Below are 15,272 nucleotides of genomic sequence, written 5' to 3' on the forward strand. Positions count from 1 at the left end.
AACCCAATCTGTGGAGAATCCGTTGAACAAATTTCGGGCTTATCCCACCAACTTTGGCCACTTCTGCAGTCGTTGATCTGGGATCCATTTCGATGCTCCTCTTGACAGCCCTTTTTGTCCTCTTCAATGGGCCAGGACGACCCGGACGCTGCTCAGTTGTTTCCTTGCCGTGTTTCCTGAACTGCACGAGGATTCTGTTGACTGTCGAAAGCGGAATTCCCAAATTCTGCGAAATTTGCCGCTGACTTATTCCACCATCTGCTTGACTAACTATCTAACAAAATCTGACAACACAGTGTGCGTACCATTTTCATTTATATAGGGCTCTGTGAACACAAATTAGTTAGCATAAATCAGTTAAATGACGAAAAATTGGGTGTCTATTTACTTGTGACCATTCAGTGTACATAGTGCCAACAGTTAGTGCTGTGGTTAAAACAATGCCTGATACACGTTGTTTTCTTGCAAAAATCAAGCTATGCTTACTCAAGCAGTAGTTTCTTAGAGGAAGATATACTCTAGTTATGGTTAGTAATTATGCAAGAAAATTGGTGGAGATACCAGCTGGAACAATAGTATGTATGGTGTGTAAGGGAGAAGTAACTGAAACTAGTAGCCCAGCCAGTGCTACTTCATCTGTACCACACAAAAGAAAGAATACGCAGCAGTACACCTGAGAATGATTCACAATTGTTCAGATAATCTCAGTTCAGATCAGAAGCGAGAAATAAGGAGATTACTGATGGATTTTGCCAATGTATTTGTTGGAACAGATAGTCAGTTGGGAAGGATAAACATTACCCAGCATCATATAGATACTGGAGACTTAATTCCTATGAAACAACTGCTGCATAGGCGTCTTTGGAGCACCAGGTATATAGCCAGTGCTAATATAGATCAAATGTTGAGTGACAGGATTATCCAGCCTTTAGGAGAGCTTGGTCATCACTTGTAGTTATCTTATGAAAGAAAGGAGACACTCTGTATGGACTTTGTATAAATGAACACTGTAATATATTTCTATTGCCATGCAAAGACAATTGTCTTGGTATGAATGGAAGAATCACAATCATTTAGTTCACTAGATATCGCCTCTGGTGTACTGACAAGTTGAGTTAGACGAGAAAAACAGGGTTAAAACAGGTTTATAAGAAGTTTTCATCATGCAATTTATCCTTTGTAATATACCATATACTTTTGAGCAGCTGATTGAACTTACATTAAGTGGTTTGCAGTGGGAACAGTGTTTGATGCATGTTGACAATATTCTAGTATTAATCATACGTTCCAGACTGCAGTTGAAAATATAGGCATGGTATTGAAACATATGCAACAAACAAGCCTGAAACTAAAGCTAGAGAAGTGTTTTCTCATGCTTGTACATGCATAGTTTCTCAGATATATAGGAAGTAGGGATGGACTGTCTACTTATCCTGCTAAAATTAAAATACTGGTAAATTGACCTTAGCCTACAACTAAGGAATAAGTTTGAAACTGTCTCGGAGTTGCTTCCTATTTTAGACATTTTATGGCCAACTTCTGAATTATAGTAGCATTAATTGATTATGCCCAGCACGCGATGTTGTTTGTTTGTTTTAGGAATTTTGCGCAAAGCTACTAGAAAGCTATCTGCGCTAGCCGTGACTAATTTAGAAGTGATAGACTAGAGGGAAAGCATATCAGCACCATCCACTGCCAACTCTTGGGTTACTTTTTTACCAATGAAAAGTGGGGTTAATCATCACGTTATAACGTCCCCACGGCTGAAAGAGCGAGAATATTTGGTTAAGGGATTCGAACTCTAAACCCGCAGATTGGGAGTCGCGTGTCATAGCCACCAGGTCATGCCATGCCACGGGTGTCAAAATTCTGTTTTTAGCGTTATAAGTCTTCAGACTTACCACTGAGTCACTGGGGACTTTTTCATACATCCTTATTATGTTATAAAGGATATTGCAGCTTATAGGTATCGTATTTATGTGTTAAATTGATTTCTTAAACTTACATGTTTTTCTAACATCATGAATTCAACTCTTTTGTGTAAGTGTATAACTTTATCTGAGAACAGTCTTAATTTTTGAATTTATCACGAGTCATTTACATTATAACACAGTGTATAGAACTAACGTTTTTTCTATGTTTATTACTCTGTAATTTTTTGTGTTTAATATCAGACATTTTGAAATGTAATTTATTACGTTCTTGTTTTCAATATAATTCGATTAATCTACATTATAGTCTACGTGGTCGAGATATCGCTCACTTGCTTTTTCAACATTGAGAGAGATTATGGAAAGTATGCTATATAGAGATGCACAAGCATACGTATTAAAGCAACACAAAAGTTATCTGAATTTCCTTCTCTACTGATAATCAGAAGCTAGTTATGAAGAGTTACCTGGCATAGTCGCTCTATCTTCAGTGTGTATGCTGTTTTTTAGCTATCTAGAGCGTCTCAAAATCAAAAATCGGCGAATAGTCAAACCGAGATTTGCTATTTTTGTTCATCATCATCTTTCTTCAACAGGCCTAACGTCTACCTAGTTTTAGCAGTAATTATAATTTTATCATCTTTGATATACGGAAACATCTGTTAGCTGAGTTCTTGCACAGATCTTCAAATATCACGTTCATAAATGGAAACATCGGCTCATTCATGGTATGAATGAAGGATTTCTATACAATAGATTACAACTTTATATTTTCCAGTTAAATGATCGTGAACTTTATCTTCATATTGAATTTGGTTACGATTACCTTATCCCAGATATGAAAGATGTCATTATATTTCTAAATTCTTCTCTTTCTTCATCAGTCAAATCACCCATTTTATTAATAACGTTATATATTTTTTCTATTTATTTAGCTTCTCCTTTAAGCATTTTCTTGAATTCATTTTATGACTTTGGTTCACTATAAATTACAGGGTCTTTATAACGTCCATGAACATACTTGATATAATGACAAAAACGCATAGTTTTCGATAAGCGTTTGTGTAAATCTCTCAGGGATCTGGATTATAGGCATCAGACTTTCTTATTAAGCATTCAAAGTCAATATATATAACAAAAGGAACTCTTAATGAATTATTTATATTCTTAAATTTTACCATTAAACCCTTTAAGGACGTTTCAATCTTCACAATTTCCTTTGTCTTACAGTTTATTTCGTGTTTCTTCAACCTGAAATCTGTAGAAAAATACTGTATACATGACATGACATTTTTCTTAAATGCTTTGTTACTTGACTTCTAAACGCGATAAATCTTTCATAAGATAATAATGTGCATCATACGGTAGTACTTATTGTAGAAATGGGGTGTATAAACAATACATGCAATACAAACTATTTACTCATATACACCTTTAACAATTGCCCTTATATATGCTTTGCATTTCTTAGTATAATGCCACATTATAATAAAAGCTTACGTTTGTGATCTGTAGAAGTAGTCTGATACAAACTAACTATTCTTATTAGCCTGCTATAGCTCATTATACTCTTTGCCTCTTCACTAATATAACTGAAACGAGATTTCTCCTTCTTTACCTTTGCTTCTTTACCAATATGAATAGGTCTAGGCTGCTTCTTCATCACTATTTCTATTCAGTATTACAACTTTTTCTTCCCTTTGACTCTTAACTAATATTACTGAACCTAGACAGCTTTTCCAAACTTAGCGTCTTCGTTAATACTGCTACAAGTAGAATGCTTCTCTTCTTCTCTTTCCTTTCTATTAATACAACTGAAACTAGATTGATTCTTATTCACAATGAGTCTTTATCAATATCCTTGGAACTAGATTGCTTCTTTCTAAATCTGACAAAGGTAATGGTATTCTAACTATGGACAGAGATGAATATTTAAAAAAAGCTGAAAGTATTTTAAATGATTCGACTAAATTTGAAATGTGACCTTACCGATATAAGATAAGAAGAGTTACGAACGTTCAAATTAATACAGAAAAAGGACAGTATTTTAAAAGAAGAATAAAATTTTAACATTAGACCATCAATTACTCATCCAGGAGTGTTTTATGGTCTTTCCAAAATTCACTAGGGGTGTCCATTACGACCTGTAGTTTCTAATATTAGAAAATATAATCATGCTTTAGCTGATTTTTTGTTGTTGTTGAATATTTGAAGACTTTCACCACTAATGAATATATCAGACAATTTTGAATTTTCCAGTGAATGAAGTTTGATAGTGATGTCCATTGTGCCAGCTTTGATGCTGAATCGCTGTACACAAACATAACATTGGGAGAGACTATACATTAAAATGCTGATCTGATCTTTAAAAACAACAACAGTCCGACGATTTGACTATTACAAAATTTGTCAATTTGAAGCTCATATACTTTGCTACAAAAGAATCATATTTTCTTTTAAACAACAGTCTTAACGATCAGATTGATAGTTACCATGGGTAGTAGACTAGCGCTTTTTTTAGCCAATCTTTCTTGTGCTATCATAAAAAACAATGTCGATTGAAAGGCTGTCCGAAATTATTTAAACCGGTTTATTTTAATAGATATATGGATGACATTTTCACCTTTTTCAGGAATTTTCAATTAATTTTTAAGCACTTGAATAGTAAACATAACAGTATAAAATTCACTTTTGAACATGAACAAGACCATTAACTTTCATTTCTGAACATATTGATTTATAACAATAATTGTTATTTCTAAGGTTAAATTCACCAAGAAAAACATTTACGAGTTTGTAGGTTAATTTTGCAAGTTTTATACCAAATGTTTTTAAACAATACTTGATTGAAATTTTAGTTCAAATAGTTCTGGCGAAGCTTTGCATAAAAAAATCGATTACATCAAGGAATTATTATGCAAAAATGGTTTCTCTGTTTATGTTATTGATAGAACACTTTGAAAATCTCTGAGTGAGCGAAGTGTTAGTATAAGAAGTTCCATGTGATTTTGCTATTATTACGTTACCATATTCTTCACTATTAAAAAACTGTTAAAAATATAAATTGTAAAGTTTACCCCAACTACAACTGAGATATGTTTTTAAACCCAATTTTCGCCTACAATTCTCTTTTAAGGACCGTATACCTGAATTAAAGCCATCAAATGTAGTTTACAAATTTTATTTTACTTATTGTCAGCAAGATTATATCGGGTCTATTAAAAACGACTGTTAACCCGGGTAAAAGAACATGCAAATTTGTGAATCCTAACGAGGTCAAGGGTACTTGAACATGCCTTCAAGGAATCTTACGTTGTTGTACATTGATATTATTTTAATATCTTAGTTTTGTTTGGTTTCTTTTGAATTTAGAGCAAAGCTATCTCCACTAGCCATCCCTAATTTAGCAGTGAAAGACTAGAGGGAAATCAGCTAGTCTTCACCATCTATCGCCATCTCTTGGGCTACTCTTTTATCAACGAATAGTGGAACCATCACATTAGAACGTCCCCGCGGCTGAAAGGGCGAGCATGTTCGGTGAAGGGGATTCAAACCCCGCAGATTGTGAGTCGAGCATCCTAACCGCCTGGCCATGCTAGGCCAAAATCTTAGAAAATGCCAATTATGAGCAAAGCCTATGCATAAAAGAGAGATTGCTTATTCACAGACTGGGGCTTCTTTTTCTATTTGCCTCTTAACTAATACAACAGGAAATAAATTGCTTCTTTTCTCTTTGTCATCACTAATAAACTGGAACTAAATTACATAGTCTCTACTTTCCATCACTAAAAGTAGAACTATATTGATTTTTCTTCTATTCACTAATATAACTGGAAATATACTACTTTTTATTGATAAATGGTATTTATAATGTATCATTTTGGATGTTCTATAAACTATATTAAATCTTAAAAAACGAAATTTTCTAACAATGTCTTTAAAGACAAGAAAAAAAAACACTGGTATTAAAAAATTAAACCTTTACACCCTTTTCTTTTTTACTGACTCTATAAAACTGTATGGCGAGTATCCAGTAAAATGCGTTAGTCATCAAACGAGAATAACCTAATTCTTTGGTTCATGTTATAATATGAATTACTTTAAAGAGAAGAATACAGCTTTTGGTTAAAGTATATGAACAACAATCATTGTTTACTTTTCATGTCAGTAATTTTTACTTAAGGTTTATTTTTCAAACATAATAGAAAGGCAAAAGTAATAAAAACTTTGATGTTAGGAAAATATTTATAAATTTTATTCAAAAAAATTCAATTCTCATTAGATATAATAACATTTATTGAAGAAAATAAAAACTGACACCGAGAAAATATAATTATGTTTTAAAAAGACTGACAGATAGCAATACTGTTTTCATTGCCCACAAAAAATCTAAAAGTTTAAAAGTCTAAAATCACATTTCAATAAAGCTGAATAAAAACATATAAAGATTTTATCAAATATAGAAGAATTCATGATATTTAAATTTTCATCTGTCTGTCATAGATATTTTATGGATGTAAACAAGGTAATTTGGAGCTCTAACTACTATAATTGTTATCATTATAAAATATATACTGTAAGTTGAAAACTTACATTCTGAGATATCTCGTGACACAGGCGTATTTTATACTTCTAAACGGGTTATTTTAATCTAGTATGGGTCTATAATTATCATTTTTCTGAAACATGATCTCCTAAAGATAATAAGCTTAAATGATGAGCTGTGGTGCACAGTATTTATATCATTTATCTGGATAAACTTCCTAAAAGTTGTAAATTGGCTTGTTAAGCTCTCCTCTAGTAATAATTACTTTATGTTATTGAACCAATTATTTTCCTTCTGTAGTTATCATTGCTATTTTTTTAAAACCAAAGGCTGAAAACGTTTAGCTCTCTCCTAGCGTGCATTAACATTTTCTGCCTCTGAACAGATTATTTTGATCCTATATCCGGCTACATTTGTTATTATGAAATTATGAAAGGCTGAGCCTTTTAATAATTTCTTTTATTGCGAGCATTTTATGCACCTAAACAGATTATTTTGATTATATATCTGAATATAATTATTATTTTTCTTAAAAAGGAATTTTAAGCTCTCATGTACAACATATACTAATACACATCTCATATTCCTTTATTCATCCATCTTACTAGAATTTTCGTTTTTTTAACCCTATCAGTTGTGATTTGAGATATTGATTGCTTCATGTAACCAGGTAAAACTTCATCGTGTCAAATAGAAATTGCTAAAAGTTGTAAGTTTCTGTTTTCTCTCTTTTTTTTTTTGTCATCAAACGTAAAATTGAAAATATAATTTGTGACGTAAAAGCCTAAAAAATGTTTTGATTCGCCGTATCCTCTGCTGTGGACTGTAGTCTCGCCAATACAAATCTCATCAGCACAGCTTGGGTTTGCAAACTAAAGAAATACAGTTGGGCCTCTTATAATGGTGTATATAATATTTAGGATGTTTTTGATGTTTCCAATTTTACCTTTGGTGAAAATAAAAAAATCTGTAAAATAACCATTAAACAGTTAGGCACGATGTCAAAATATTATTCACACACCTAAATGAATTTGCATTACTACTCAAAAATCCAATAAAAATGTAAATTTCTATGTTGAGCTCCCCTAGTAATGACGCCCTCCAGTGCTCCAGCAACAAGTCTGTGAGCTTATAATGCTAAAAATTGGGTTTCGATACGCGTGGAGGGTACGGCACAGGTTGCCCATTGTGTTACTATGTGCTTAACAGCAAACAAACAAACAAACCTAGTAGTGATCACGACCGTCTAAACAGGGTATTTGAATCCTATGTATGTTTAATATTGCTATTTTTCTCAAACAGAATTCCCGAAAGTTGCAAGATTGCATGTGGAGATCGTGAACATTTTATACATTTAAACAGAGTATTCAGATTCTGTATACGAATAAAACTGTCATAAATAGATGGATATTCCTTAAGGTTTGTTTGTTTGTAGTTAGGCACAAAGCTATACAAAGGGCTCGCTGTGCTCTGCCCACCACGGGTATCAAAATCCTGTTTCTAGCATTGTAAATCCGCAGACATACCACTATGTAAGTGGGGCTTTCTGAAGGACATGCATGTGCATATTGAGCTTTCCCACCATAATTACGCTGTGCATGGAAATTGAATGCTGTAATTTTTTCTATACTATATTTCTCTAACAGATATTTCTAAATGCTGTAAACTGATGTGTTAAGCTCACATATCTTTAGTATTTTATGCATCTATGTAAATTATTTTGATCATGTGCTCTGCTTATAACTCCCTCAATTAAAATCTCTTTGAAGCTGTTTAGAGTTCTCTAATACTTTATGCATTTTAATTCTAGAAATAAATGATACAATAACAGGTGTGTTTTTTATTTAATTGCATACTCAAAGTTTCGCTTTAAAGCTTCTTCAGGAGTGTTCCCCTTAAACACAAAGAGTAATTGATTGTACAAAACAACAATTAGTTTTAAAAGAAATTATAATTCAAGTGTGCAATTAAATAAAACAAAACTAAATTTTTAAATTTGATGTTACAATTTCGTTTATTTCTAGAATTAATTTGTTATACTCCAATATATATAATAGAAATTACATCATGCATTTAGAGAGCGTATTATTACCTTTTATATTACCACTCATAAATGCAGTCTTGCTGAAATATACTCCTAAAAGATATAGCTCATATGTTGTGCTTAGCCATCAATATGATAATTTTGCATCAACACAGAATTTTATTAACGTATACTTAATCACAAGTGTTTTTTCTAAAAGTTGTTAATTTACATGTTTATTTCTCCTAGATATCATGAAAACTTTGAAAAAAATTTCCTTCTGTATCTGTATAACCTTTTTTATGAAACAGCTATACCTAAACACACGCGTGGAACTCTCTAAGAGAACATAGGATAAGATAATTAATTAATATCATTTTGATAGAGATGACCCTAATTATGATTCAGGTACATTGCAGTTGCATGTAAGTTTATCAAATATGGTTTGACTAGATCAAACTACACAACGTATTGGTCCCATGGAAGGCAAAAACATGTAGAACACCTTACTCTCCTCACTTTCCGAGATGCCTGACGATGGTATGGAGTATTTCTGCAGTCCAGACTATTTAGATACATTAGGTTTCTAGAGTTGTAACAACAAGTGACAGCTAGAGAACATAAAAATGTTAATAGTTGACGTGATGGTAACGATAGCTAAGATACCTAGACAATCACTAACACTATGAAAAATACTATTATTATTATATTCATTTTATAATATCTAGAGAATTGTTTAAGTGCACACACGTAAGTATTATATCATGGAGAACTTATAGCTCTCAAATTGAGTGAAAAGGCTAGTAATTATGTTTTTACGATCGACAGAAGATATAAAGCCATTAGAATCACAACCTTACCTCTTCTTATTCATCCCTTCACAAGGAAATTTCTTTCACTCAAAGCATTCTTTTTCGAAACGGTTACCCAAAGCATTTCTTGGAGAAAATAACTTACTCATTCTTAACTAATATGTTTGTGAAGCCACCTAAGATACCCACTTTACCCAAACTACGTTTATAAACCCGCTTTCTATAGTTTGGGAGACAGAGCTCCCTTATCACAAAACAGTTGGAAAACTTATGTGATTCTTACTATCCTCAAATTGACCTGAAAGTTATTTTGAAACCTAAGGTTTTAAACAATAAGAAGAGAAATTACCTATGCTGTGTGCCACAGAAATATGATCTCTGATGAATCCGAGACAAATATCGTTTACATCTGTTCAACAGCAATAAAATGGTAAATATATAAAAAGTTAGCTATATTTGATATCAAACACTTCATGGAAACAATACACAATAACATACATGACAAAAACGAAAATCGTTATAGACTTAATCACGCGATTGAAAAAAAATATATTTATTGAATAATTATCATAATAAAGACACATTTAGTCGATTTCATTCATCTTTTATCCTTTTAGCGCAGGTTTTATTTAAAATACAAAAAGCTTAAGTTAAGTGTGTTGGCAGTCGTATGTATATGTGACTTTTTGCTCTATTTGAATTTGAAATTAACTGTCCCAAGGTGCATTACACTTGCTTTATAGTCATAGAACACATATATCTTATATAACTAACATATTTTCCAAATATATTGTCTTTAACGTTGAAAAAGTACATATTAGTCTGTCCATTCATGAATACTTTATGTCTCAAACAGAGTATTTTGGTCATCTATCTTATAATTTTTCTCACTAGGTTCTCAGCTCACAAGTAGAGCTTTGTTACTGTTAAATATTTTATGTAGTTACACAAATTACGGCATTTTCTTAAACTGAAATTTCTAAAAACTGTAAGCTTACCTTTTTACCTCTTCCATCACGAGTATCTTGTGAGCCAATAGAGATGATTTGCATCTGAATGTAATTTTCATTTTTATAATTCGGCGTTTCTTAACAATTATAAAACAACATATTGAGCTGCTCTATGTTTTGAATTTTATCATGTGTCTTAGCAAAATACGTTGAGCTTTTCTAAAGGATTAATTTCATTACATTTAAGCTTATCTTGATTAAGAATTATAGTATATCATTAGAGATGAAATATCAAGAAGATAATACCTTATGATATAGAACAGAAAGTTGTTTACGTAACCAACGGCAAATTAAAGCTTATCGCTCTCGTTTTAGTCTTAGAAATGAATATTGTACTCAAATTCACATTGTACTCGTCGTTAGAGAGCCCCACGTTTCTCTAATGGTATAGAGAAAAGCGTGTTTCGTGTTTATTTATCGAAGCAAGCGGGATATTCATGAAGACTTTCGGTATTGTACGTATATCTACCGGATATTACCCATAAATAGACCTGACTGAGGAAGCCTCTTACATTTGTTGCAGATAGCGGCGCCAACATTCCGAGCACGGCGTCCAAAGTCCTACTTCATATAACCTGAATGACGACTTTTTAAAGATAAGAAGATTCAAGTAGCTTTGCGTGTAAACAAACTGACTGAATTGCTTGCAAAAATTAAATATGACGTTTTAAATATTTTGATTTTATTTAAAGATAACAGTTTCATGGCGTAGTTTAATTACAGCAGGTAACATAATTTTTGTTATTGGGCCCTACATACAGTGAATTGGCTTAATATATTTGAGAAAGTACACTATGAATCATTATTACCATATTCGTAGATAAAACTTTTTTCGACTAAGTTGTACATATAAATAAATCAAACCTCAGTAAGAGAATAACTTTGATGTTGCTATAGAAACTAGAGCATATTATTTCTCATTGTTTGTATGCTTTAAAGTTGAAATTTAAGTATGTACCCCCACATGGACTAATGAATTTCCATACCAATTTTGGTGAATATTCATCCACACCCTGCGAAGTAGTTACATGGACATATAACAGACAGCAGACAGCACTATTATATTTATATAAATAGACTAGCTGGAGTATCCGTCCCATAGACAGAAGTTATGTAAATTCAGGATTAATGAAAGGTTATCTTAGGACATGAAAATTTTTCTCCCATATATATAATTGTAAAAGATGCAAAAACGCTCATAAAAACTGCAATACACAAAATATGAAAACACAAATTTGTATGTGTCTCTGCATGGTCCCAACAAACCTTCATGAGAAATTTGGTGAAAATCCATCAACAGGGAGCTAAGTAGTGGCAAAAAACACGAAAACGCAAAAACGCCCATTAAAACAGCAAAACACAAAATGCAAAACTGAAAATTTGTATGTATCTCCCCGTGGACCTAATGAACCTCCAAACCAATTTTGGTGAAGATCATCCAAACCCTGCGAAGTAATTAAAAGGACATACAACAGACAGTACTACTACATTTATATAGATTTATATAAATTAATAAGATTATAAGTGGTTTGATATTATTATGTTTCTGTTGTTAAGCGCAAAACTACGTAATGGGTTATCCGCGGGTATTAATAATCAATTAATTAATGACAGTAAGGAAATTTCTATATGGATTTTGAATTATAATTTAATAAAAGAACCAAATTTCTGCAATAAATGATTCAATTATTTGATACACTTCGAAGAGATGAATGTTATATCGTTTGGGAGAAAGACAATTCCACATTCTGTACTATTTATTTATTTCATGCAGTTATGAAACGCAATTAAGAATTATTTTTCTATAAATAACAAAAATGTGACAAATGATTTATATTTAAAAATTAATCATTGTTGCGGACGTCTGAAAATTTCCACGCTATGATGTATTGCAATAAAGAGAACCGTGAAGTTTTACTACATGACAAGATAAATTTGACAATTTAAAGACATCTGAAGATTGATATTTTGGTATGTTTTGGGGTATTTAACTCCATAAATCATCACTTAAAATAGCTTCTCGATTTATACTTTCGAGAAAATTCTTCGCTTTACTGATAAGTTCTCTTTCACAAATAGTGAATTAAGTTGGGATGTTCTTCAGAAATGATCGGTACTATTTGACTAATAGTTTGATGTAGAAATACACTTAATAAGCAATATCTTTAAAATTACCAAGAGAGATGGAATACTCAGTAGTTTCATAATCGAACCAGTAGTAAAAGTTAATGGTTCATAGAATTTTACCTAATCTATCTATAATTAAAAATAATTTTGAATTTTGTGTATGAATTTAATCACCCATAGTTTAATTATCGGGAGACTTACAAAATTTTAACCTTGTATTTTTCTATTATACTGTCTTTGTTTCTATAGTTATTGAGTGTTTTGAGGTTGTCTTTCATATCTGTTAGATTATTCAACTCCATTGTGATTTTTTGTTTGGAAGGTTTGAAAAAAACATTAACATTAAAAACAGAGCATATCATTTATATCTCTAAGTCCCCGTTTTTTTTAACAGTGTTTGGAATGTTAGTTTTAATCATATTGGAATGCATTTCTTTGGTTTATGTAATTTTTATTATTCTTGAAGGACATTTACTTTTCTTAGCAACTTGAGATATTGTTAGAACTTCGACAGCTAAGTCAGTGTCTTGTTTTAGGTTTAAGTGAATGTGAATGTTCGGGAACAAATTTTGATTGCTTTTTTCTCATTTTACAGACTTTAGCACGTACTTTTTAATACTTAACTGAACATAGCACAACAATAAGTAGGAGAAATATCACTGATGTAGATATCTACTGAACAAGTAACATAAGAAATATATAACATAATACTCTTATACAAGCTTTGAATGAATAAATTTCGCTTAAAGAAAGTTTAAAGTCTGTATTAACGCCAGTGGTGTTCGCTCAGGCCATAGATGGAAAGAAAAAGAGTTTTCAGGTTCCCTTAGTTAACTAAGAGGCAATTGCAGTGAGAGGAACGAACACGTTTTGGAGCTGTGTAGCAGAGTGTAGTTCTTACCACATTGGTGAGGCATACTTAAATAGTAGTGATCGACATACAATCATATGAGAGCAAAAGTAATCAAGAAATAGCCCACCCATACTGCATTTCAACTAGATAAGTTTTATGATCAGATTGAGGAATACGTGTGGGTAATTCATTAGAGCATTGTCTAGGTAACAATTTCATTAACGTGCTTGATTATAGAATCAAAAGTACGATTAACTTAGGACTATGTTGTTTTTTGCCAGATATGTTGACGATACTTTTACTTGCTGTGTTTCTAGACAAATGATTGAATAGTTTAATATTTTTCATTTCATTACATCCTAACATTAAATTTACTCATTAGAATGAAGGGGAGGTGAGTTATCTTTTCTTAATGTTATGTTAGCAAAATTAATCATCCCTTTAAAACAAAAATATTTAGGAAGAAAACACATACTGATCTTTTCTTGAATTGGTCATCTGATCACCACAAGCCTCAACAAATAAGGATTATAAGAACTTCATTGTCTATAGGTAAGGTAAATTGTAGTTCGAAAAAAAGAGCTGGATGAGAAATACATAATCTGGAAACTGTATTGGTAAAAATTAATTATTATATTATTAGTGCAGTTAAAAAACATTTAAGTACTAATAGGTTGACTTTTGTCAACATATCAGTACTTAAGTTTTTAACTGCATTCAGATGGTTTGGCTTAATGTGTTATTTCATATGTATCTGGTTTACTAACCATGATAAAAAGAATGTGGCACGAAATAGAAAATATGTATAAACTTCAAATTGCGATTTAGTTTGTTTTTTATGAGGAAAAAGTTAAGTGCAGTACTACAAAATGTAATTAAACCAATTGCAGTTAGGAAAGAGGGAGTTTATAATGTAGAATGTACAGACTATAATAGTATTTTTAAAAAGGAGACTGGTAGAAAGTTAACTACTAGAATAACACAACATGGACATGCACCATCACAAGTCTACCATAATTTTAAAGATACAGAACGTTGTAGTGATAATAAAATTGTCAAAGTTATTTGCCACGAACCTAATGTTGATAAATGTAAAATAAGAAAAGTTAGTTTCTTTTTATTTAACATTAATATAGATAATGCACAAATAACTGGATTAGAATATTTCAGTCACATATGTCATATTGGGAGACATGAACTTTTTATCTTTAGTTAACTGGAGATTATCTATCTTCCCTAATTTAGCAGCGAAAGACTAGACGGAAGACAGCTAGTCATCACCACCCACCGCCAACTCTTGGGGCTACTCTTTTACCAACGAAATGTGAGATTGACCGTCACATTATAAAGCCCCCACGGCTGAAAGAGCGAGCATGTTTGGTAGGACGGAGAGTCAAGCCACGGCGAAATGATTAGTCAGGAATGGTACGATGGAATCACACCCTCCATAGATATTCATTACAGAGTATTGTCTTCTTGTCCTAATTATTTCCTTGGTTGTAGGTCAATGTCTTTTTCCTCTAAGTTTCATCGAGGATGTTTTGGGTAGTGGATTAGCGTTAAAAATAATCCATTTCAGTGTGTTGTCTTCTTGCTCTATGTTTCTCCGTTGATGTTTTGGCGGTGGATCAACGGCAAAGATCCCTCATTCCAATATGTTGTCATTTCCCTCTAAGTTTCCCCGTGCCTATTTTGGTGGCGTATCAACATCAAACATAATTAATTTCAGTGTGTTATATTTTTTTCCTAAATTTCTCCGTGGATGTTTTGGTGGATCAACGGCAAAAATCATTTGTTCCAGAAAATCATCTTCTTGACCTAAATATATCTGTGGATGATTTGGTGGTGAATCAACATCAAGGATCATTCATTCCAACGTGTTGTATTTTTCTCTAGCTATATCCCTGAAAGTTTTGGTGTTAGAACAATGTTTAGAAGTAATTGAGGAAGACTTCTAGTGTGCTGTAACG

At 32.1% G+C, this 15,272-nt stretch overlaps 1 long non-coding RNA gene across 1 annotated transcript in view; it reads right to left on the reverse strand.

Annotated features, from left to right (window-relative positions):
* LOC111085502 overlaps nt 1-10,697 on the reverse strand; it is a 17,518-nt gene extending 6,821 nt beyond the window's left edge. Inside the window, exons 1-2 of the long non-coding RNA XR_002610338.1 lie at nt 10,569-10,697; nt 10,311-10,364 (exon numbers count right to left, since the gene is read on the reverse strand). This is a non-coding gene — a long non-coding RNA (uncharacterized LOC111085502). The remainder of the gene's footprint in view (nt 1-10,310; nt 10,365-10,568) is intronic.
* Nucleotides 10,698-15,272: the final 4,575 nt, after the last annotated feature.

This window comes from Limulus polyphemus, unplaced genomic scaffold (genome assembly GCF_000517525.1).
Source record: "Limulus polyphemus unplaced genomic scaffold, Limulus_polyphemus-2.1.2 Scaffold431, whole genome shotgun sequence".
Lineage (NCBI taxonomy): Eukaryota > Metazoa > Arthropoda > Merostomata > Xiphosura > Limulidae > Limulus > Limulus polyphemus.